This window comes from Zonotrichia albicollis, chromosome Z (genome assembly GCF_047830755.1).
Source record: "Zonotrichia albicollis isolate bZonAlb1 chromosome Z, bZonAlb1.hap1, whole genome shotgun sequence".
Taxonomy (NCBI): Eukaryota; Metazoa; Chordata; class Aves; order Passeriformes; family Passerellidae; genus Zonotrichia; species Zonotrichia albicollis.
This window is the reverse complement of record NC_133860.1, coordinates 75,903,869-75,925,674: the sequence shown is the minus strand read 5'-3', so window position 1 is coordinate 75,925,674 and position 21,806 is coordinate 75,903,869. Positions and strand designations below refer to the sequence as shown.

The 21,806-nt window shown below is 44.2% G+C and overlaps 1 long non-coding RNA gene across 2 annotated transcripts in view; it reads left to right on the top strand.

The window, feature by feature from the left end:
* The first annotated feature begins 557 nt into the window (after positions 1–557).
* LOC113459458 (uncharacterized) overlaps positions 558–21,806 on the top strand; it is a 31,960-nt gene continuing 10,711 nt past the window's right edge. The window contains exon 1 of one of the 2 annotated variants that reach the window (XR_012578116.1): positions 558–4,413. This is a non-coding gene — a long non-coding RNA (uncharacterized LOC113459458). Of the gene's footprint in view, positions 4,436–21,806 lie in introns of both variants that reach the window. The other variant, XR_012578115.1, reaches the window with a different exon arrangement.

The following is a 21,806-nucleotide window of genomic DNA, read 5'->3' as shown; positions in this document are numbered from 1 at the left end:
CAAATAATACTCTATTTTATTGCATTTAATGAAAAAAAAAAAGTGTTTGATAAGGGTGTTTTCTGAAATGTCTGTATTTCAACCTAGTCCAAGATTTTCATTTAATGACATGTTTAACACTCAACTGTTAAGCAACATGTTTAATTTTCCTTATTTTAATGTTTCACTCTGGTTTGTCTGCACATGCAACTGGGAGAGAAATCACAGACAAACCTTATTTCTAAGGTGTTTCATCACCAAAACTTAGGTGAAGAATACAAGTGGAAAGAAGTGTTTACACAAAATTGATGTTCTCTGGTTTCCCTGTGCTTTTATTTTTTTTCCAAGGGGCTAGCAGCTTTCCATTTCACGGCAGGAAAACAACTAAACCAGAGGGACTTCACCTACACAAATGCATTTTGTGAGATAATTATTCAACTGACATTACAGAGCTTAAAACTCTCAGACTTCATGGTCTCTGAAGACTGAATTCATTATATCTTAAACAAGACAAGATTCTCCTTTGGGAATTTTCTGTCTGTCTGTTTTTCTTATATATATATAGTTTATCTGCTTAGGAATGGGGCAAGGAGAATAGATCAGCTCAAATTTGTGGATACTTTTGACTTTTTTTTTTCCCCTAAAAATAAAAAAAGAAAAAAGTTGCTTGTTATTAGAAACATAACCTACTTCTCCTTATTTAGGCAGGCACATGCTTCTCTCCTCAGCTGAGACACAAGGCCCTATTCTTAGCTTCACTTTCATTTACACTGTGCCTTGAGGCAAGATGCACAGGATATAACAGCTCTGCAGTTAGGACTGGTTTAAACTATGCAAAATCAGAGCCCTCTCTAACATTACAGGCAATTTTAAGGGTATGTGAAAGGATGTTAGAAACCCTATCCAAGGATATGTAACCTTGAGAAGCAAGAAAGGAACATTAAAAATATTTGGAAATATTTGAATGCAGTCACTCAGAAGGGAATGGAACCAGCCTGCTGCTTCATCCTCATGGCAGCTGAGAACCAGGAAATGTCTGCAGTCAAGGGTTGGCTCCCCAGGGGATGAAGCTTACTCAGTTTCACTGATGTTCATTTGCACAAATTGACAAGCTGGACAGATTGGAGAAATTGACATACTCAGGGCATTCACCTGTGATGGATGCACTCAGCCTCCTCAACCAAACTAGCAGCAGTCTGGTGCAAACTCCAGAGGAGGTAAAAACTGGTCATAGGCAAGGCAGAATCTCCCCAGGGAAGCCACAAAGGGCAGAGTGACCCAGGGAGCATAGGTGCACGTGGACTTGGAGCACCAAGCATGCTGTTAATGCAGGGAGAGCAGGTAGGTTTGCCAAGACTCATGAGTGTGGGTACGGGGAGTCTCATGCTTGCCTTTCTCGTTGTATGCACTTGAAGTGGGAGCCAACTGCTTTATCCCTTAAATAGAGCAGCCTAATTGAGCTCTCCCTGCTAGGCAGTGTGGCTGCATAAGTGTGATCTCCACTGGAGCTGGAATGCCTCTCTAAGTCTGAGATTCTTTACCTGAGATCAAGACATCCTTCCTTACCCCAGGCAGAGAGATACCTTCTTTGCAACACATCCTCTGTAAGTAGCTAATAGCATGCTAAATTAGTTCTAATGAAATCATGTAATGGATGCCTTTGCAAAGAAATTGATTCCTTTGATACAAACAATTGTCCAAGTCTGAGACTAAGATTGGCCCTAGGTGCAGCTAGGCTTCATCACGAGTTTAGAAAGCCAGGGATTCACTCTGAGCCTTGTGACTCAAGGGGAGAACCTCCCATACCTCCCATGGTAGATGTTTGGTCTCTGTCACTCTAAATGGATTCTGACTTGATTTACCTTTGTATGCTTCATCCATGAGGTAGATAATAGAGTGAACCTTGACATTAGGTTTGTTAATGCACATTTTAAAAAAGAGCTTTTATATCTATTTTTGCCAATATCTTTGATGGTGATTCCTTTAGTGACCCTAAAGCATTCATTTGTGACATCACCGCTTGTTATTTCTCCACTGTTTCTTCAGCACTACCTATTATCCCTTTCTTTAAGATCTGCACCTTACCTAGCCCTCCTGTGTCTGTACCTGGATGAAAGGAAAGCAGACTAAAAACTGTCCTTGGAATATGGCCTTCATTATCCCAAATTAGTTCACAAACGTCATAGAGTATTTGGTAAGAGTCAATCTTCCCGATAAAAATTCAACCCACAAGGTGTTAAGCAGAAGAAACAGTATGGAGACAGTTCTTATTCAAATCCTGAAAGGCATGTGCCAGCTTGGCTGGCCATGGCTTTGCAGTCCATCCCACAATATCCAAACCAGGAGTTTGCTTCTGCAGAAACGTAGCTGCTTACTGGCTGTGTTTGTGCTCCTGGGAGGCGATGTCCAGGGAGCTGTGGCCTGGGATATGTGCAGGAGACACAGGGCCCCGCTGTGGCAAGGCCGGGCTGTGCTGTGGAGGTGCCATCTGCTCCACCCAACACCACAGCAGGCATCCATCCACTTTGGAAGCTGCGTGTGTCTGCCTAGCCCAAAATGGGTAGCAAGATCCCTCTCCCTCCTCATGAACTTCTTGAAGCTTCCCCTGAAGCCCCTGAGCAGAGGAGCAGCTCCTCCAGGTGTCTTGAGGGGGTCTCACCCCATTTTGAGGGGAAGACAAGAAGTGAGAGGAAATTATTTATTTCTCTTTCTCCCTCACCACCTCTCTAAGTATGCTGGGGAGGGCATGGATGGACTGGCATCACTCCTCTCAGGCACAGCTGCTGCAGAGTTTGGCACCAGGCTGAGAGCAGTGGCCATGGCTTGAAATACTGACACTGGTGCCAGCAGCAGCTATTCTGGCTCCTAGTTTAGGGATTTTGAAATCATCTCCCCCAGGTGAGGAATCTGGCAAAAAAAAAAAAAAAAAGGCCTTCAAATGACAGGCATTTGCATTTTGAGTGTTGGGTGTGTAAAGAGTTAGAGGGGACTTGGTCTGTGACCATGTATATCAGAGGCCTGATTAAGCCAGTTACTGCAGGGGCAGGTGTTTCTGTGAGGAAAGACTCTGGCTTCAAATCAGTATCCATGACTGTTACTGAGAGTGAAGATAAAGCATCAATTTCATCACCACAACAAGGTTTTCAGCAGTTAGAGCCACTGGCATGTCTTGCAGCTGGTGCTGCAGCAAAACTGCCAGAGATCTGGACATTTCCCTCCTCTGGGTAACAATGATAGATAAAGGTGTAACTTCATAACTGACCAGGTGGGGATTTATATGCTCGCTGGTCTTTGTTCACCATGTTTCCTTGCACAGCACAGAGTAGTCATCTGTTCTCTGCTTGCTTGTTCCCTTGTTATACCTGAAGATCTGTCAATGCCATGCAAATAACTCTGCAGTAAAAAGAAGCAAACAGAACCAGTTCCATTTCTGCTGCCAGGGCATATGCACAGAGCCTGGAGCACCTGCTTGGGCCAAGTTGGTGACGTGACACTGCTGTGTGATGGCAAAGACATTGTCAGACCTTCCTTCCCCCAGACTTCATTCCTTCACCTCTTACTGAAAACCTGTCTGCTGTGGTGTTTCATGTTTATTAAGTAGCTCTCCCCTTCTATGTTAGCTCAGTGCCAAGATGCTGAATGGTTGGAGGACCTGTTCCACTAGAAATTTATTGTTTGGGATATTCTCTGACAGATCAGATAAACTAAAAGACCCTTTGGTAGCATGGGTGCAGAGTCAAAGCTGAGGATGTCAGGTGAGCTGGTATTGATGTACATCACAGCTATTTTTGTAGTTTGGTGGTTCCAGAGTTTTGCTTGCTAAAAATAGCTGTGCTGCTGTAGAAATGCAGTCTTCAGGAAGTAATTTTATAAAGCATTACAGTGGCTCTGCTCTGAAAAACAACCCAGGAAAAAGTGTGGTATAGGGGTCTGTATTTATTGCTTTTCATAACTGGTTGGGATCCATACATGAATCCATGTCTTCTGCATCATTCTGCACTGTCCCTGGTAAGGGAAATGTGAAAGCTCATGAGATAGGGAAAACCTTTTTCTCCTTCTCTTGCTCTCAATGGTATCAGTTTTATGCAACAAGAAAGCAAAAGGTAGCAAAAATCTATTTCAGTCGCCTGAAATCAGCAAAAGTGAGAATTCACAGAGTGAGCAGGTTGGTTATGTGAGAAGGTGCTACATGTGCAGTCAGTTTTCAATGTGGAATTTCACCATAATTTCTCACTCACATGAGAACACATGACGATTGGGAAGAAAGACATGCATTTTCTCCCCCAGGAGTAGCAGCTGCCCAGACACAGGATGGTGACTGCCAAGGACCTGACTGCTGGTCTCTGGTGTCTTTTAGGTAAGGACCATTACTGCTGGCTCACCCTCCCAACTGGAACTCCGTCCCCAGACTCGGCTGGCCAGATGTGGTCTCTGGTACGAGCATTCCCTGAAAGCTGTGAGTGAGATGCCGCCAGAACAGTGCAACATATTCCCCATCATGACCCATCCCTGCATGCCCCTGATCAGTGAGAAGGCCCTCCATCTCCCCTGCATGTTTTGTCTCAAATATGAATTTGTTTGCATGATGGAACTCCTCAGTTTTCAAGGAAGGAAGCTCCAAGACAGTCTTTGCGAATTTGGGGCAGCCAGAAAGAGTGGAAGGGGTCAGTCTTGGGTTAGAGCAGCTGTAATTAGCCTGAATCAGAAGCCGAAAAATAAGACAGAAATGCATTTAATGGCAACCTCTGTTTTTCAGTGGTCACTCTGCCTCCAAAACACGCGTGATCTGCAGGCAGAGGTGGAGATGTGGCATCAGTGCTGGGTTCACCCTCTGAGCCACCAATACCCTGCTCAGGCCTTGGGGAGCAGTCCCCAGCCCAACCTCAGCGATGAGGGCTCCCTCCTCTCTCCTGCTCACAACTGAGGTGTCATTTCCCCTGCTCACATCCATTCTGCAGCAGTGGTGATCCCTGGGGAGCACAAATGTATCACTGTTTCCACAGAGCCATAGGACGCTCCAGGAAAAAAGAAATCATAGGCTGGTGCCCTGGGAAAAATTTCCAAATCAGACTTCAAAGCTGGATTGGGTAGGGCTGCTGGCAATGACAACTGCAAAAAATAAAACCTGTTCTTTTTGCCTGTATGTGTAGCTCAGAGTGCTGCCTCTTGGATAGTAATTATATTCATCCAAGTTATTTTACTATTCCTCAGGAAAAAAAAATTAATATTCCTTAAAAATATGTTTTGTATGCTAATCTGGCAATGTGGCTTTCCTGAAAAGAAGCAGTTAGCTCCAATTTCTTTTGAGGAATGGATTGTAAAATGGTTGTAGGATTTTTTCCCCCTGATAATCAAGCTAAGTGGTCAAAAAATAAGTCAGTCCTTGGAATTAGTTATTGGAATTACTCTTGACTTTACATTTTATTAGACCTAATTAAATATTCATATTAGATAATTCTTAATTGTCATTTTGTCATAATTAAAAAAGTTAAGGTTTATTAAGTGATTTTTTATTAACTGTCTATGCAAATGCTTCTGTCAAAACTTAATTGTTATTTTGCTTGTGGTTTATTTAAGGCATCTCTATAGTGCTGAATATTGCATCTGAACTGACCAGTCTTTATATTTCTTCTTATCATTCTTCATAGAACCATGGGATGGTTGGAAGGGACCTTAAAGATCACTTTGTTCCAGCTCCTCTGCCATGGATGGGAGCACCTCACACTTGACCAGGTTGCTCACAGCCCCATCCAGCCTGGCCTTGAACACTGACAGGGATGGGGCATCCACAGCTTCTCTGGCTGTCCTGTACCAGTGCCCTGCCACCCTCACAGTACAGAATTCCTTCTTAATACCTAACCTAGATTTCCCCCCTTTCAGTTTGTAGCCATTACAGTTCCTGATGAAGGGTCCCTCTCCAGCTTCCCTGCAGGCACCTTCAGATCCTGCAAGGCTGCCAGGAGGTCTCCACACAACCTTCCCTTCTCCAGGCTGGACATTCCCAACTGTCTCAGCCTGGCATTGTAGGGAATGTGCTCCAGTCTTCTTATAAAGTCTGTGGACCTTGGGTTGCTCCAACAGGTCCCTGTCCTTGTGTTGGGACCCCAGGCTGGACACAGCCCTGCAGTGGGGTCCCACCAGAGCAGGGCAGAGCAGAGCAGAGGGGCAGAATCCCCTCCCTCACCCTGCTGGCCACGCTGCTTTTGGCACAGCCCAGGACATGTCTGGTTTTCGAGCTCTGTGTCTGGGCTGTCCCACAGGCCGTCATCCACCAGCTGCCCCAAGTCCTTGTCTGCAGGGCTGCTCTCAGGTGCTTCTCCACCTGGTCTGTAGGTGTTCCTGGGACTGCCAGGTGCTGTTATGCCTTGATAATGAGCCTGGTGAGGAAGCCTGGCAAAGATGGCATAAACGGATCATGTACGTATTGTCAACACTAAAGCTGAGAATTAGCTAATTATACTTCTTCTCCTTTGCTAAAAATTGCTGTAAATTTTTTCCTTTGTCCTGGACAATAGTTGGTATTCTTCTTAAAAACAGGGCTAGCTGAACTCAGAATGGGATCACTTTGTGAAGAAATAGAGTATAGGGTGTTTTTGAGAGGATATCCTACAAAATTTTAAGCATTCTTTAGCTTGATAGAAAAGTGAAAGGCTGCATAATTTGTAGTACTATATTGACCATGCTCTACTTCTGCTTCATTCATAAGTACCTATATTCAATGTGGTTTTCAAGCAGAAACAAACCTTTTTATGAGTGAGATCTCATTGGATGAGCAGCCAAATTAAGCTTGGAGTTGTCGGACCAAAAACAATTACTTTTTTGAAGGAAGCTGAGGAAAATGTGCCACCTATTGCCATTGAGCCTCTTGACACCAGTTTAGATTTCAAGCTGACTATCCACTCAGCATGAGATATATTTGCTTAAAATTAAACATGCCAAGAATCAGACTTCAAGGGGAAACAAGGCGAGTTTGTTGTTTCCACACTGGAAATCTCTATGTCTGCATCAGTGAATTTTGGCTCCCTATTTTGCCTACTTAAATTAATTGCTAACCATGCTAAAATAGAGCAATTAGGGCCTGAAAGCTCTGATGCAGTGGTTCTTGGTGAGGGAACTGGGGAGTGGAACAGGGGAGGGAAGGGTAACTAGCGGCAAACCAGCCTTTATCAGGGCTAGAAAAATAACAAGAATGCAAGAGAGCTTGGGAAAATTTCAGTGAACAGACTGTTGGGCTCGGATACAAAAGTTTTCTGTGTGAAAACCTGGGATTATGCAGTGGGATGAGGGAGACGAGCCTTGCCCCAGCACGTCTCTCGCAGCTGCGATGGGCGCTGCAGCCGAGAGGTATCTGCCAGGATGGTATCTGTCATGTCTGTGTTTACAACAGCATTAGAAACACCCATTTCAGGGGTCTGCAAATCAACTGGAAAAATTGGCTCAGATCAGGAGCCTGGCTGACAAAGCTATGGTCTTAAAGCAATTGTAAAAAAACCCCAGATCATCTGCTTTTCCAATCACAGCAGGAGAGCAAACAAGTGGCCCTATTTTCTCTTTGGTTTTTTTTAGGGTTTTTTTAAAAATATTTCCCTAGTTGTGGTTGCATAACACAGGATATTTTTTATATTTTAAATTAAACCATTGGTTGTTGTTAACTAAAATTTGAGATGTGTGAGAAAGAAGTGTGAATGTATTTAGTAAAAAATATACTGATTAATACTACAGTGTAAGCTTTTATAAATGCGGAGCTATATTTTGATGTTGTAGCCAGATTGCAATATAGTATCAAGGTCAACATAATTTGAAAACATCCAAATAGATTTGGAGCAGGAATTAGTGGGTGAAGCAATATTCCCAGGGTGTTTGGAAGATCACGCTATATTTAATGATGGTCTCTCTGGCCTTTAAATGCACATTATCTGAAGTTTGCCTTCCCTTGCAGGGAGGCCCAGCATCCCTGCATCACCGAAGGGGCTGGATGTGCCCCTCAGGCAGTCCATATCACTGGCGTTATCTTTCCCTGAGCATGCAGTGGGCTGGGCAGTGAGGTGGGATCAGTATGGAGTGCTGGCATTACAGCTCCTGCTGTACATCACTGCATTACTGCACCTGGGGCAAATGCCCCTATCAATATGCACTTGTTTTTCAGCACAACAGATATCTGTAACTGGATTGTTTGTGGACAAGGAATCTCTTTGTTCGTGTAAATTCTCTGTGTGAGAGCTCAGGTGGGCTCGGGTGGGATGTGTGAATTCCAGCAGGGTCTCATGGCTCAAGTTGCTGAGTGCCTGCAGGTGGGTGTACTTGCAGGTGAGGTCTCCTGGCAGTCTGCAGGTCACTCAGCTCTTTGGTTGGCTTTGTTCAGTTTGGTTGCCTTTGGCAGAGTGGAACTCCAGGAGGCTGCCGCTTGTGCTGTAGCAATAGTAAGAAAGTTTCAGAGGGCCACTCATCTGTGAACTCAGCATAACTTGTGCCATTACCAACAGCGGTAAAATCTGGGACCTTGGAACAAAGCCAGCTGTTTCTCCCCGATGTTGGCTGAGGCCTGCTCGTACAGGGAGAAGAATGGCAGCATCAAATGAGCAGGATTATTGAGGGGAAAAAACATAGCAACGGCACAGCCTTGTCACTTAGTAACAAGGTAGAATTACGATGACAAAGGAGGGAACATATATAAATAAAATATTCAGGAATATACATATTCATTAAAATGATACTCAGAAAACAGAAAGAAGGGCAATAGCCAAGCATCTAAAAATGTTCTTTAATGAAAAAGAATTTTAAATATCTGTCTCTGCTGCTCAGAGCTCTGTGATATTACCTTCCCACATGACAATGTGCTATTTCAGGTTCTCCTGGTTTCCTTCCCCCATCTCCTCACCTCAAGTACATGAGAAGTCTGACAGATGAGCTTGAAAGTGTTGCTTTTTTGTTCCCAGACATGTGTTGCTGGTTTATTATCCTTACTGTGTCTATGTGAATAATGTTCTTTATGTGTCGCCATGCCCAGTGCTGATGAATACACAGTGATATATTTCAGCTCTGAACAGCACCCCAATTAATTTGCCTGCTCTAAGAGGCAAATTTGCTGTGGGACCAAGAGCATATTCCTCATTGTTTTGATTGCTTTCCTTACCTCCTGGATCAGGTGAAGAGCGGGAGATGAAAAAGCAATGCTAGTAACCAAATAAAACTCCTGTCCTTTCCACACCTCTACACTCAAATTTATTTATGTCATCTTTAATTCAGGAAAAATAAAAAAGCCAACTAAGAAAAACCAAACCCAAAATCAAAGCCTCAATAACCAAAAATTCAAACCACTTTCACAGAAGGAAAAGTGAGACCGTGAAAGCTGTTGCAAAACAAGGTTTTGTGTTATTAGATGTTGTTCTTCTGCCTGGAATATTTAATCAAATGCCCAAGTCTGTTCCCACACAAAGTGAAAGATTAATCATTATCCTTATAAATCATTCTCCTCATCTCCTTCTCACTTGCACTGAAGGTGCTCTCTTGTCTTTCAGCGCTGTAGAAGCTGCTACCCCGTATTGCCACCTTCACTTTTTCTAAGGGCTTCAGCTGGGATTGTTAAGTAAATGTTAAACAGTCACCTTTATTGCTTATTTTATGTATGGTAAACTGACTGCAAAGCTTTTCTCTTCAATCCACTGCTTTTAATAAATATTTTACCTTCCACTGCTGAAACACTAGTTATGAATTTTCATGAGCAACTTCACATAAGTCTTCTTAACAACTCTCCACATGAAGAGGGGCTTCAAAAGCACTGTGCTGGCCAGGCAAGGGTCATCTTGTATTTGGTTTCTCTCTCTCCAGTAGAGTGCTTTCAGGGATTCAATGGAATGTTTAACACAAAGAAAGGTGTTGTTCCAGGCTTCAGTCATCTTTGTTGATAAAAAATGTTTGACATGACTGGAGGCTACAGTGTGCTTGTGTAGCAGTCAGTTTTGGAAGATCCCTAAGATAAAAATTACTCCTGTTTGGGAAATACTCAAAAGAATTCACATTTATATTTGGATGTGTACCAAGATCACATTTGGTGTTTTCCATCTGAAATTTTCATAGTAAATTTAGCAGCATGTATTTGAAGTATAGATGCATTTAAAGTTTATCTGATTTATAAATATTAATGTGATCAGTTTGTCTGTGCAGCACCTGTCCATGATTCATAGAGATGATGAGGAACTACTGGGGCGAATAAATGACCCCTGTGTAAAAAGATCCACTGGCAGACAGCAATGGCATTGTCAAAAAGCTGAACAAATATTTTGCATGCATTGGCATTCACTGTGATGGTGACGCCGTGAATGGGGAGGGAGTCAGAGGAACCACCTCAAATGGAGGTGGTGGGAAAAAGCATGTTAGGACAAATTGATAAACTAAACATTAACAAATTCTCAGCACCAGATGGTGTTTACACAGGAGTCCTGAAAAAACACACACCACAAATAAGAATTTTCTGAATTGCTAACTATGTGTGATCTGGCACTACTATCAGCTCTGGGTTTACAGGGATGCAAGTGGGAACATGATGCCAAGTTTTGAATGGGGCTTCAGGAGTGATCCTGGGAAGTAATGGTCAGTCAAAGATTTCATTTGCAGTGGTCAGATTTGGTTGGAGGTTGGAGAAGAAACGTAGGTTTTGGGAGGAAGGTCAGGCTTGGAAGCCACAAGAGCTCTCAGAAGGATACCATGAGCATGCATATTGTGCTTGTTCAGGCTGTGCAGCTTTCAGCAGAACCTTAGGGAAGCAATGACTCATAAGAAATGACACTTACTATGGAATAGGAGAAGTTACTTATGGGCTAACCTGCAGAAAAGGGAGGGTTGGACGAAACAGAACCTCGTACATCAAGAGGAGGTCCAATAGACACAAGACCTGGGTCTGATGTTCAGCATCTTTCTAAGAGGCCTGGAGAAGGTGGTGCAAGCAAATAGTGACAACTGATGGAATATTATTCAGGATAACCAAAACTAGCCTTGACTCTGAAAAACCACTGAAATTATTCTCTGTACTAAAATGAAATTCTGTGTTAGGGGAAAAGTGACTACTTATGTAAAATCTTGATCTCTTATCTCAGGAAAAAGTGAAAGACAGCTTGAGTCATTGTGGAATGTTTGCTAAAAGCATCCAAGCACTGCTCAGTGGGCAAGCTGGCTGTTGGATTTGGAGCGGAGGCAGAGAAGTGCCTTTTCCTGTGGTGCAGAATTGCACTTTTGCTTCTGCATATTGGGGATGCCAGAGTACCCGTGGGGTGTGGAGGAGTGGGTAATCTGAAGGAAGAAGACTGTGGGGAGCAAGTTAAACTGGGCAGCAAGGCTGCACCTTCTGGCACAGCCATAAGGCAGAGCACTTGCCCTGGTTCACATAGCCCCTCTGAAACCCACACTGCAGGCCTTGGATGGCTCTGTGTTTTGGGCTAAATGGAACTTTGTTATGACATTTCTCAAGGCAGTCCCAAGTTACCAGGCTTTCAAGGGTCTGAGATGAGTTATTACACACAGGAGAAGAGAAGCAAGCTGGTGACAGGTAGCAGGATGTCTGTCACAGCTTACATTTGTAGCTGGGCAGTTGCAGTTGAGATACACCTAGCCAGCTGCTAGTCAGAGGTTTTGGGTTTTTTGCCAGGACTTTTTTTATGTGCTGGTATTTGAACCTTGATTAGGTATACTCAAAGTTGTCCTGTCTTATCTTACTCAGTTTCCCTGGCTGAAAATAAATTTTTGTTTCCCTGGAGAAATAGGACTTGGCTCTCTGCTGTCCTAGAATTGCCCACAAGAAGAAAAAATAAAGACCAAAATGAACAATGAATGTAGCTGTTTTCCCCAATTATTCTGTATATGATGTATTGCTTTATTTTTAAGACACAAAAAATGTTATTAATGTGAATATATTGAATGGAACACCTTATTGTTTTTATTATGGTGACTTTCTCTTTTTATCATGTGGGAGAGCAATAGATTTGCATCTATTTGACATTTGAATGTTCTGCCTTTGGCTGATCTGCAGCTCTGTGCAGCATGATCCAGACTAAGAAAAGCTCATTTCAGTTCTTAGGACAGGTGCAAGATTAAACATCAAGCATCTCGCTTCTGAAATTGCTTGTGATTGTTTTTTTCCCCGCAAATGTCTGCATAGCTAGCAATTAACTGCATCCAGAGATCAAAAGCTAAATTGTCTCAGACAGAAATTGCCATATCAGAGCTTAGTGCTACTTGTACTGTACTTTAACAATCAAGCAGTTCCACTGATCTTCCTTTGCTTGAAGGTGAAACCGGCAGGCTGGGCTTGCTCTGCAGCCAGGGAAAGCAGCCAGGGAAGGAAAGGACTGCATGAGGAGCTGGGGACAAGCGCAGGTTTTATGGTCCTGAGTTTGTAACACCACAGGAAAATGTTTTTGCTTCCTCTGTAGGGCTACAAGAGTGAGAGGGCTCCTCAGCGGGCCTGCAGTCTCCAGTGCCGCAGATGCCTCCTGCAGCAGGGCAAGGCCTGCGCTGGCCCCCTCAGGCTGCTGGGGCCTGGGGCTGGCCGTCTCCCTGAGACAGGGCCTGACAGCTCCATACTCCCCACCGGGGCAGGCGGGACCCAGCCGGGAGAGGAGCCGGAGTGTGGCTCCCCTCATGCTGCAGGCAACGTGGGCTCGGGGAAGCAGAGGGGTCGCTGCCTTGGCGACTTCTTTCCTGTGATTTGTAGAGAAGCTCCTGATGCTTTCGCCCTTAATTGCCTTAATTAGTCCATTATCCTCCTCTAGGGGAATTTTCCACAGAAAGAGAAGATGTCACTCCTTGAAATGTTTGACTGGTAGACCAAAAACTCCACTGTCAGCTTTTTTTAAATTTTACTATATTCTAAGTTGAGCTATTGTATTGATAATTTAGCATCTAATCCTATTGCTCTAATTCAGTCATTTGACTATGCATTAGGATAAGAATGATTTACAGCCTTCAGTCTTCTGTTTAGCAACAAAATATTCTGATTTTTTCTTGAGTTAAGTGGGATCAAACTGCAAACAGGTTGACGAGTGATGCCAAGGGACCTGCACTGATTCTGGCATTGCTGGGGAAGATGTGGCTGCTCCGTTTTCTGCAGGCTGACTTGCAGGGAGCTAGGGCCTGCTGGCAAATGTCCCTTCTTGGGAAATTGGAAAAAAGAATAGGAAAATGTCTTGCTTGCCCCAGTCATGAGCAGCTAGGTTCCACTTGCCTGTATTTATCACTTTCTGCACCGCTGATAAGGATTGTTTTAACAAGTTGGCCTTTATGTGCTGTTTTCCCTCCTTAGAGCAGAAAAGGTTTGTAAATGGGTTGTACACCTTCCACTGAAGTGGCAGGATGGATAGTTTTTTGCTTTCAAGGAGGCAGTCCCCAAAGAGATTACCTGCACCAGATTTTCCTGGTGAGAGCTGGAGGTGTTCATTCCCTTTTTGAAGACTGGAGGGCTTGGCATCGTCAGAGTTGCATTAGGTGTTCCCCACAGCCTGTAACCAAGCCGTGGATGCCCTTGCCCCACTGCCCAAGCAATGCCACATGCTAAAGCACAGCCCCCGCCCCACGTTCCCTGCACAGCGCTTTGTAATTCTGACATGTCATTCTTCCAATTCACCCAAATTTTCAGTTTCTTCTGCGAAGCATTTTTATTTTGTTTAGCAGCCAGGTTTTATACATGCTTTGTAGTTTTACATTCATTTTCTGTGGCTGGCAGATAACATTTTCCCAATTGATTAAGTATCCAGTCTTACAAAGGTAGAGCTGCTGTATGTGACTGCAGGCACCTGAAAAGTTGTAACCCCCTGTGGCAGATCATTAACTTCAGATCAATAGGAAAATCACTTTTTTCCCTGACTTTTTTGTAATACCTTTTTTTTCTTCCCAGTGTCCAGATGCTTCTCAGGGAGGTGTTTTCAGCAAGAGCTGTCATTTCTCTAACACAAAATTGTATTATCAAAGAACTTCTGCTGGTACTACAAAAATGCTGAAATGAAATGCAAATCTAGACATTAAAGACAATTTCCTTAATAACTGAGGTAGATTTCTTCGAGCTTTCCTCTTTTGAATGGTACTTCTTTTCCTAGGAAAGAGTATGGAGATAAAGTAAAGTTTGTACAAAGAGCCTGATTTTAAAACCCTCCTTCAACTTTGGTGCATATCTTCCTTAAGAGGTCTGTGGGATAATGCCATTTGCAGATGTCCACATCACATGATATTCTCCATTGTATTTTAACATATATATTTTTATTAGGATGTGATCTATATATTTAATTAAAATTACTACTCTGGGAGGAAAAACTGTGGATGTTTTAATTTTCCAGAGGCTGTTGGTAGCCTGGGGTTTGCTTTTTGGAAGAATATATTTCAATGTTTTCTCCTCCTTCCTGCTAAATGATATGCAAACACTCCTTCTGAAGTTAAGCAAAGTCCATTTTCCATTTTGAGGATTATCCTGGGGTGCCCCTATCTGCATGTCACCTCTTCCACGAATTCCCCACAGTCCTATTTTAGCATTTCCCTGTGCTGTGAGGTGGAGAGACAAGCAGCTACCAGGGCAGCTGGGCACCCTGGGGAAGGCAGGTTGGCTCTGGGGTCAGGGACTGCCCAGTCCTGGCGTGGCATAGGGATTTTGGAGCTTCACCTCACTATGGCTCCCTCAGTGCTCCTCAATGAGGGAAGGAGCAGAGGAGCTGGTAGTCTCTTATGAACCATTGGGTCTTTAGGATGAGTTTTGCAGCATTTAGTGCCTCTGTCTCTCATTTGTTACCTCCTTAGCTTTCAGACTAAGGAACTGGCATGCTCGGGCAGTGAGGAAGCAGCACCTGCAGCAGGTTTGGATCACTGTGGCACTGATCCTATCCATTGCACAGCCACTGCCAATGGCATGTGTTAACACATCTCACCATCCTGGCTGGGAAGCATCCAGGTCCCCATCGTGTCCCAGGCTCAGGCCTTTGTCTGCATTACTTAAATTAATTCCTCTTAATGGATCATGTTGTTTTTCTTCTGCACTAGAACCCACTCAGGAAGACAAAGTGGTCCCCCTGGTTAATAAAGTGTTAATATTTTCAGTCCCAAGCCCTTATTTTTATTTTATTTTCATGGCCTTAGTCAATACCATAAAGCCCCCAAATCCCTGGCAGTCTTTACCACAGAGATAAACACACAATGAACGTATCTGCACATCACAAAAAGCCGACAGTAAATTTACAAGTACTCAGTGGGATATGGGGCCTCCTTGCTGATAACCAGCTTTGGCTCTGAATAGGAGCTGTACACTTGTGCCTGCTTTGTTGTGTTATGTTTTCCCCTGCAGATAGCAGCTCGTTGTGGGAAAAGGCAGGGACTGCTGCTGGAGCACACTCAGCGCCCTTGAAAACACATCTGTGCTGTGTCTCAGCTCTCCTGCCCAGTTTAGTCAGCACTGGTGTTAGTTCCTCTTTCTCTTTTTGTGCCTCCTCTCCCTTGTCTCTGCTAATAATTTCACAAATTCTCTCCGTCTTACAGGCCAGAGATAATTTCTATTGAAACTGGATGAGTTGCGCAGATTGTGAGATGTTTTTCCATGGTACTCTGGTTTTAATCTATGTTGATGTCAAGATCCTCTTCTCTGCTGAATGCTTGCTGGGGTGTGAAGCATCTGCTTAGCTGTTATGTAAAGAAATACATTTATTAGGTAGTTAGTATAATCACATAATCTTGACAGACACCAATGCAGTCACAGTTCCATATTTTATGAAGTGGAAGGATATATAAAGAGTCAGGCAGCAAAGCAAAAGTAGGCACATTTCTGCTGCTGAGGGACACCTTTCCAGGGTTATGTTTTCCAAAGTCTGTTTTCTGGAAAAAAATGTAGGGTCATTAGCTCTCTGTGAGTGCAACAGCTGAGGCAGGGGTGGAGTGACCACTCTGTGTCCAGTGCTTCCCAGCTGGAGGGGCACAGAGAAATGTGTGCAGGACAGGGGCAGAGACAGCGCTGATCCATTGCAGGAAGGTGACAATGACCCTCAACCACCTTAGCTGGTGGGAAGTGGTGATGTTCACGTAGGATGTGGGGATGGAGCAGGGCCAGGAATCATTCCACAGCATGGCCAAATCTGGATGGAGGGGTGTGGGTGGTCAGGAGGAGTTTTGGAGCATCCTTTTTGAGGTGTTCAGCAGTGAGCAGCTCCTCCAGGCTCCATTGGTGACAAACAGGTCATATCAATTTGTTACTGCCCTTGAATGGAAAGGAAATATTTTAATCCCTTGTGCTGCGCAGCAGAGTTGGTTTCAAATATGCACAGTTCTTACCAAGGTGTGTGCAGGAACGGGCAGGGATGGGGATGAATGTGTATGGAGAGATCCCTGTGCATGCATTTTTGGCAGGACTCCCTCTGCCTGCACTGCTCAGCACTGATGAGTGGTGGGGCCTATTGGGAATCAATTCCACTGGAAAAATCCCAGAGATTCTGAGCTAATTGTGCACAATCGCCCCCAGGGGAGGAATTTCCTCAAATCATTTCAGTGCAGAGAGCCAATGGAGGCCACAGGGTTGCTTTGCTTCCCTCATTCAGGCAGGAGCCAGAGGCTGCCACCCACAGATCTCTGGGTTCACTTTGCCCACAAGACTCCAGTCCAGCAATTGAAATAATCTGCATCTGTGGGAGAGGTGAAGGCTAGAAATCTCACTAAGCATTTTAGTCATGCAAAATTGTCACCTTTGATTTTCAGAAAGCTGCTTCCCCCTTACCATCTGGTGCCACTTACCTCCCTGGAGACACCCAACAAAATAATAATATGGATTTTTGCGTGTGAGCTGGAGATGATCAATAGCAATTCTCCCACAGCAGCAGCACAGTATGTGGAGCACTGTAACGTTAGAGTGTAGGAGGCTCAAGGGAGACAGAAGCAATGCCCTGCACTTCCTTGTTGCCCAGCTTGTCCTCCCAGTGCTCCAGCAAGCAGAAATTCTTGCTGCTGTGCTTGTGGTCTGTTTTCCTGATGTAAAATGAAAGCAGGAAAGGCTGAGCTACCTGCCTGCTCTTAGAGAAATGGTTGCTTATGGTGGACAAGCTGGAAAATAGTTTTCTTTCTGTTTCTTCCGTATCTTAATGACCTCTGTTATGCTGTCAAGACCTTTGGTGATTTGCTGTCTCAGTGCCAGTCAGGCCATCTAAATCTGTTAACTGCTTTAATATACATATCCAGGGAGTTTTCCACCCACAAAGGATGCAGGCAATTTGCATAAAGAAGGTATGAGTGACTCCTTTGGGCCAATTTCTTTATTTAAAAATTTCTGCATCATCTGAACTCCTGGTATGCACTGCCAATATTTCTAAGTTTTCTGGAAGGGATAACATCATCACTGAATAATTACAGAGAAAACTAAACATGTCTGTGTATTTTTCTAAATTATTCAAGGATGTAAGAGTGTTTCATGCAGCATGAGTGAGCCCTGAAACTGTGCATATATGAGCCTACCAAGATTATGGAGTAATGGTGTACAGAGCTTTTGGAGAAGTTGCTCCTCTTTTCCTTAAGCTGCCATTGCTTATGATGAGAAGGCAAAAACATTTCTAATTTCCTTTTCATTTTGCTGGTGGTACAAAACAAGACAGCCCACCATGCCATGATACTTTTTCTGTGCTCCCCTGTCACAACAGAGGAATGAAACTGGAATACTGCAAATGGATGCGTGAAATGCTCTCTCTTGTGCCACAGGATAGTCAGACATGGCATCCAATTCTTTCCTCACACACCATATTAATCTCTTTCTGAATTCAGAATTAATTGTAATAGGATGACAGAGTTCTAGAGATTTCTGAAAAATGAACCAAACGTTGTCAGTTTGCTCTGAATTTTTCACATCTCTAGTTCATGATGAAGCAAAAACCCTTTAAGTATGTTGTAAACTGGTATGAGACATTTCTCAAATGAGCATTTTCTGCAGCATCATGTATGAATTAGGATTCTGTTGATACTTATTTTTTATAATAAGCTGGTTATGTGGTACATTAGGTGTATGTCATTGTGTCCATTAACATGGATCCATTTTCAGCAAGTAAAATGTATGTAATTTAAAGGATTTTGCTAGCTGGTGATGTTCACTTTGGTATGCATGGATGGATAGTGAAGAAGGTGTCTTTTCATTTAAATGTGTTACCCTTTGGATAGGTCTTAATTTGCTTCACTCTGTTTACAGGGTGTAAATACATCTCTAAGTAAGATTGGATTTTGCCAATCAAATCATCTTTGCAGCATAAAACTGCATAAGGAAATAATGGCAGTTTCAGTTAATTTTTGTTAAAATTAGCACTGCAATTTCTGACATATCTTAATATTTTTGTGAATTTTAGGTGTCACACTTCATGCCAATTTTTCCCACACTCCCACTTCTACCCTCCCAATAACATGTGCTATTGTTGTAGAGAATGTTACAAACACATCACAGGAGGATCTGTACTCTCAGTTCACCTGCCACATGCTGAGTAATAACATCAAAACAGACTAATCTTGTGGAAGTAAACTGACTTTCTGTTTAGAGCAATATTTACAGAGATGTGAGAACTGCAGCCAGCACTCTCACACTATGTGTGTGAAGGATGATCTTTCTGCTGCTTCTAGGTCCTCCTCTTCAGCAATTTTGGCTCTGTCCTCCAAATTTTACCCAGTGAAGCTGCAAGAAAGGGGCTTTCCAGCTCTTGAAGCTCCTGCAGGAAGGTAAACTGACATTGTCAAGTGGCTGACAGCCACTGTGGCTGGCTACAAGCCAAGACTGGGCTGTATGTCTTCATGGATGTTGAAGTTTGTCCATCAGTGGACACATGGACTAGTTTCAAACTTTAGGTGCAAGTGCGGAGAGGCGACGTATTTGGAGAGGTGAATGCTTTGGGGGTCAGGATGGGCCCTCATCTTTAACTAAATGAGTAGCTGATTAACTGACAAAGTCCACAAGATAATGCTTGGCCTTGCAAAACCTTGTTTGTTCCTCTGAGGAGCTGAAAAATATTTGTTTTGATGAGAGGGTGGCAGGACTACCTCAGGAACACATCACAGGGAGGAGGAAAAGAGGCACAGTTGTATCAAAGAGAAGGTTAGACTCCCTTGGAAGAGATTGACTGTAGGGGTTCCTGCGTTTTACCAAGCTTGGGAGTTCTCCAGCCAGCTCTGGAGGAAGGCCAGAAGGGAGTGAGAGAGACCTCACATATTTTTACTAGCTGAATCTTAGGCATTGTTTTCCTTTGTGTCTTTACCTATGTCTTCAAAAGAATAAACTATCCCCTAAATTCTGAAGGTTGTGATTAAATGTTTCTCTTTTCATGTAACCTGATATAAGGATGATGTGAAAGAAATTGGACAGTGAGCTCACTTCCAGCAAAGTGCTGCCAAATCCATGCTGTCAGGCAGCAGCAAGTGTCCATATACCCTCTCTGTGGCTTTTGCTTGCTGCCTTTCACAATATCAGCTTCCAGGAGGGAGGAATGTCTCTCCCTGACTGCGGTACCTACGATGGCTTTGGCAGCTCCCCGTGTGTGTGTGTGAGCATCCATATCCTGTCATGGCCTTGCTTGACCACAGGAGCCCTCCCTAAGGCAGAAACAGTGAGTTTCCTGGGGAGACAGCCTCAGAAAGACCAAGCCTGGCAGGAACCTCCACTTGTGTCTGGATGCTATGCCTCTGCCTTGCACCAACTCCTGCAAAGGAGACCCATGCTCTAGGAATGTCTGCCCTCTTATTTGGCTCTCCCTGGGGATGTGTGTGGGCCCACATGAGGCTCCAGCCACAATACGAGCAGCTGATGAGTAGATTTTGTTAATGGTGAGGTAAAGGACAAAGCTGTGCTGGCTTTGGTGGAGCGGTGCTCATAGTTTGATCTGAAGAATGTACCTGTATCATATTCCTCTCAGAAGAATCTCTTAGCATATCTGTAATCTGCTAGTGCACCTAGCAGCTGTCATTGGCAAGCTAAGATTGTGGTCTGCTGTGGAATGTATGAAATGATAGTCTTAATAATAAGTAATGGATCCAGGGTAAGAGGTGAGACCCTGTGTAGTAGGTGGGAGAGGATCCCTGCAGCAATCAACAGCCTTCAGAAGTCACAGCCCAGAGCTGATGGAAAGCTGAAAAATGGTACCTAGAGACTGTACAACACCTACTCTGGGATGTTCACAGGGTGGCTGTGAGCATGGTCAGGCTTTATGACTGGGGAAGAATCAGAGACAGAGGAAGAGGGATCAGGGATGACTGAGAAGGAACAAGTTCAGAAAAACAAAGGATAAGAGACAAAAGGGGACAGATGTGTGTGAACAGGGATGGCAAGTGTACTTGTCACAGTTGATTGACTCTTGTGCATGCATGTGCATGTGTGTGCTTTCAGTGATAGCTGTGTGCGCCAGCCCATGGTCAAGAGATCACCTGCCCAACTGGGATCCTGGCACCTGGGATGACACACTGTGTGAAGCATCCCTGGGGATGTGTGTGTGTGTTTGTGGACCAGAAGCTCTGAGTAGGAGCTGCAGCAGGGTTGGGGCTGGTAAGGCAGCCAGGGAGGCTGGGATCCAGGACCAGCTACAGCAGAGACTGCCTAAGGCCACTTGCTGGAGGGAGAGGAACCACAGCCAGGCCGCATGCATGCTCCCATTTGGATGAGCACTCTGTGTGTGCTGGGAATAGAAGCTCAGCCTTGCTGCTGGGTGGATTTGGGGACACAGAGCAGCAGCAGCAGCCTCACATCTGTCAAGCCACCTCTTCAGCAGCCATGAGCACTGGGATTATTAAGTAATTCACTGATTACCTGAATACTGGAGTAGGGATCAGGCTTATCAGTGCTGCTGCAAGGAGGTTGAAAGTCTGGATTAGCATTCCACATAATGTTGACAGTAGAGATATGGACTGAAAAAAAACCCCAGAATATAACTCAATTGGGGTGAATCTAAGGTGGGTGAATATATAAATTTAAATGGAAATAGTACACAGGCACAATATTAAGTGACGGCCCACCTGTCTACAACACATGAATGGGACTCTTAACATGATACACATTTCTGCTTCACACAGAAAAAGTTCCTGAAACTACTGGGTCCAATTTTGGACACAGTATCTCAAAAAGAGGCTATCTTACTTGATTAAAGCCAAGAGGACAGTGGGAGTAGTACAGTAGACTAGAAAACATGAAAAAAATTTGGACAAATTTCTTCTTTAGTCAGAGAAGAAAATTTCAGCTGGAGATGGATGACCTTGAATCCAAAACAGGTTGTGGTACAGGGGTTGTTTACACTTGATGCTCTTGGACAGAAAAGAAGGGCTTGATTGGTGCCAAGAGAGATGTGGAGATCCTGGAACAGGTCCGGCAGAGAGCTGCTGTGTTGGTCAAAGCTCTAGAGTGTCTCTCTCACCAGAAAAGGCTGAGAGAGTTGAGTCTGTTCAGCCTCAAGATGTGAAAACTGAGAGGGGATCTCATCAGTGTCTCTAAGTGTCTGCGGGGAGGGTGCCATGAGGATGGACCGGGCTCTGCTAAGTGACGCCCAGCAGCAGGACAAGAGACAAGGGTCAGAAACTGATGCAGAGGAAGTTCCACCTGAAAAAGGGGAAGAATTTACTGTGCAAGTGACCACACATTGGAACACATTGCCCAGAGAGGCCGTGGAATTTCCCTGGCTGGATATACTCAAGAACTGTCTGGACACAATCCTGTGCCATGTGCTCTGGGATGACCCTTCTTGTGCAGATGACCCACTGTGGTCCCTTCCACCCTTACCTGTTCTGGGATTCTGTAAACTGTGCAGGGAATGGAAGAACCACACAAGCACAGAGGAGGGCAGGGGCCAGGTTGTGGGGCCAGTTCA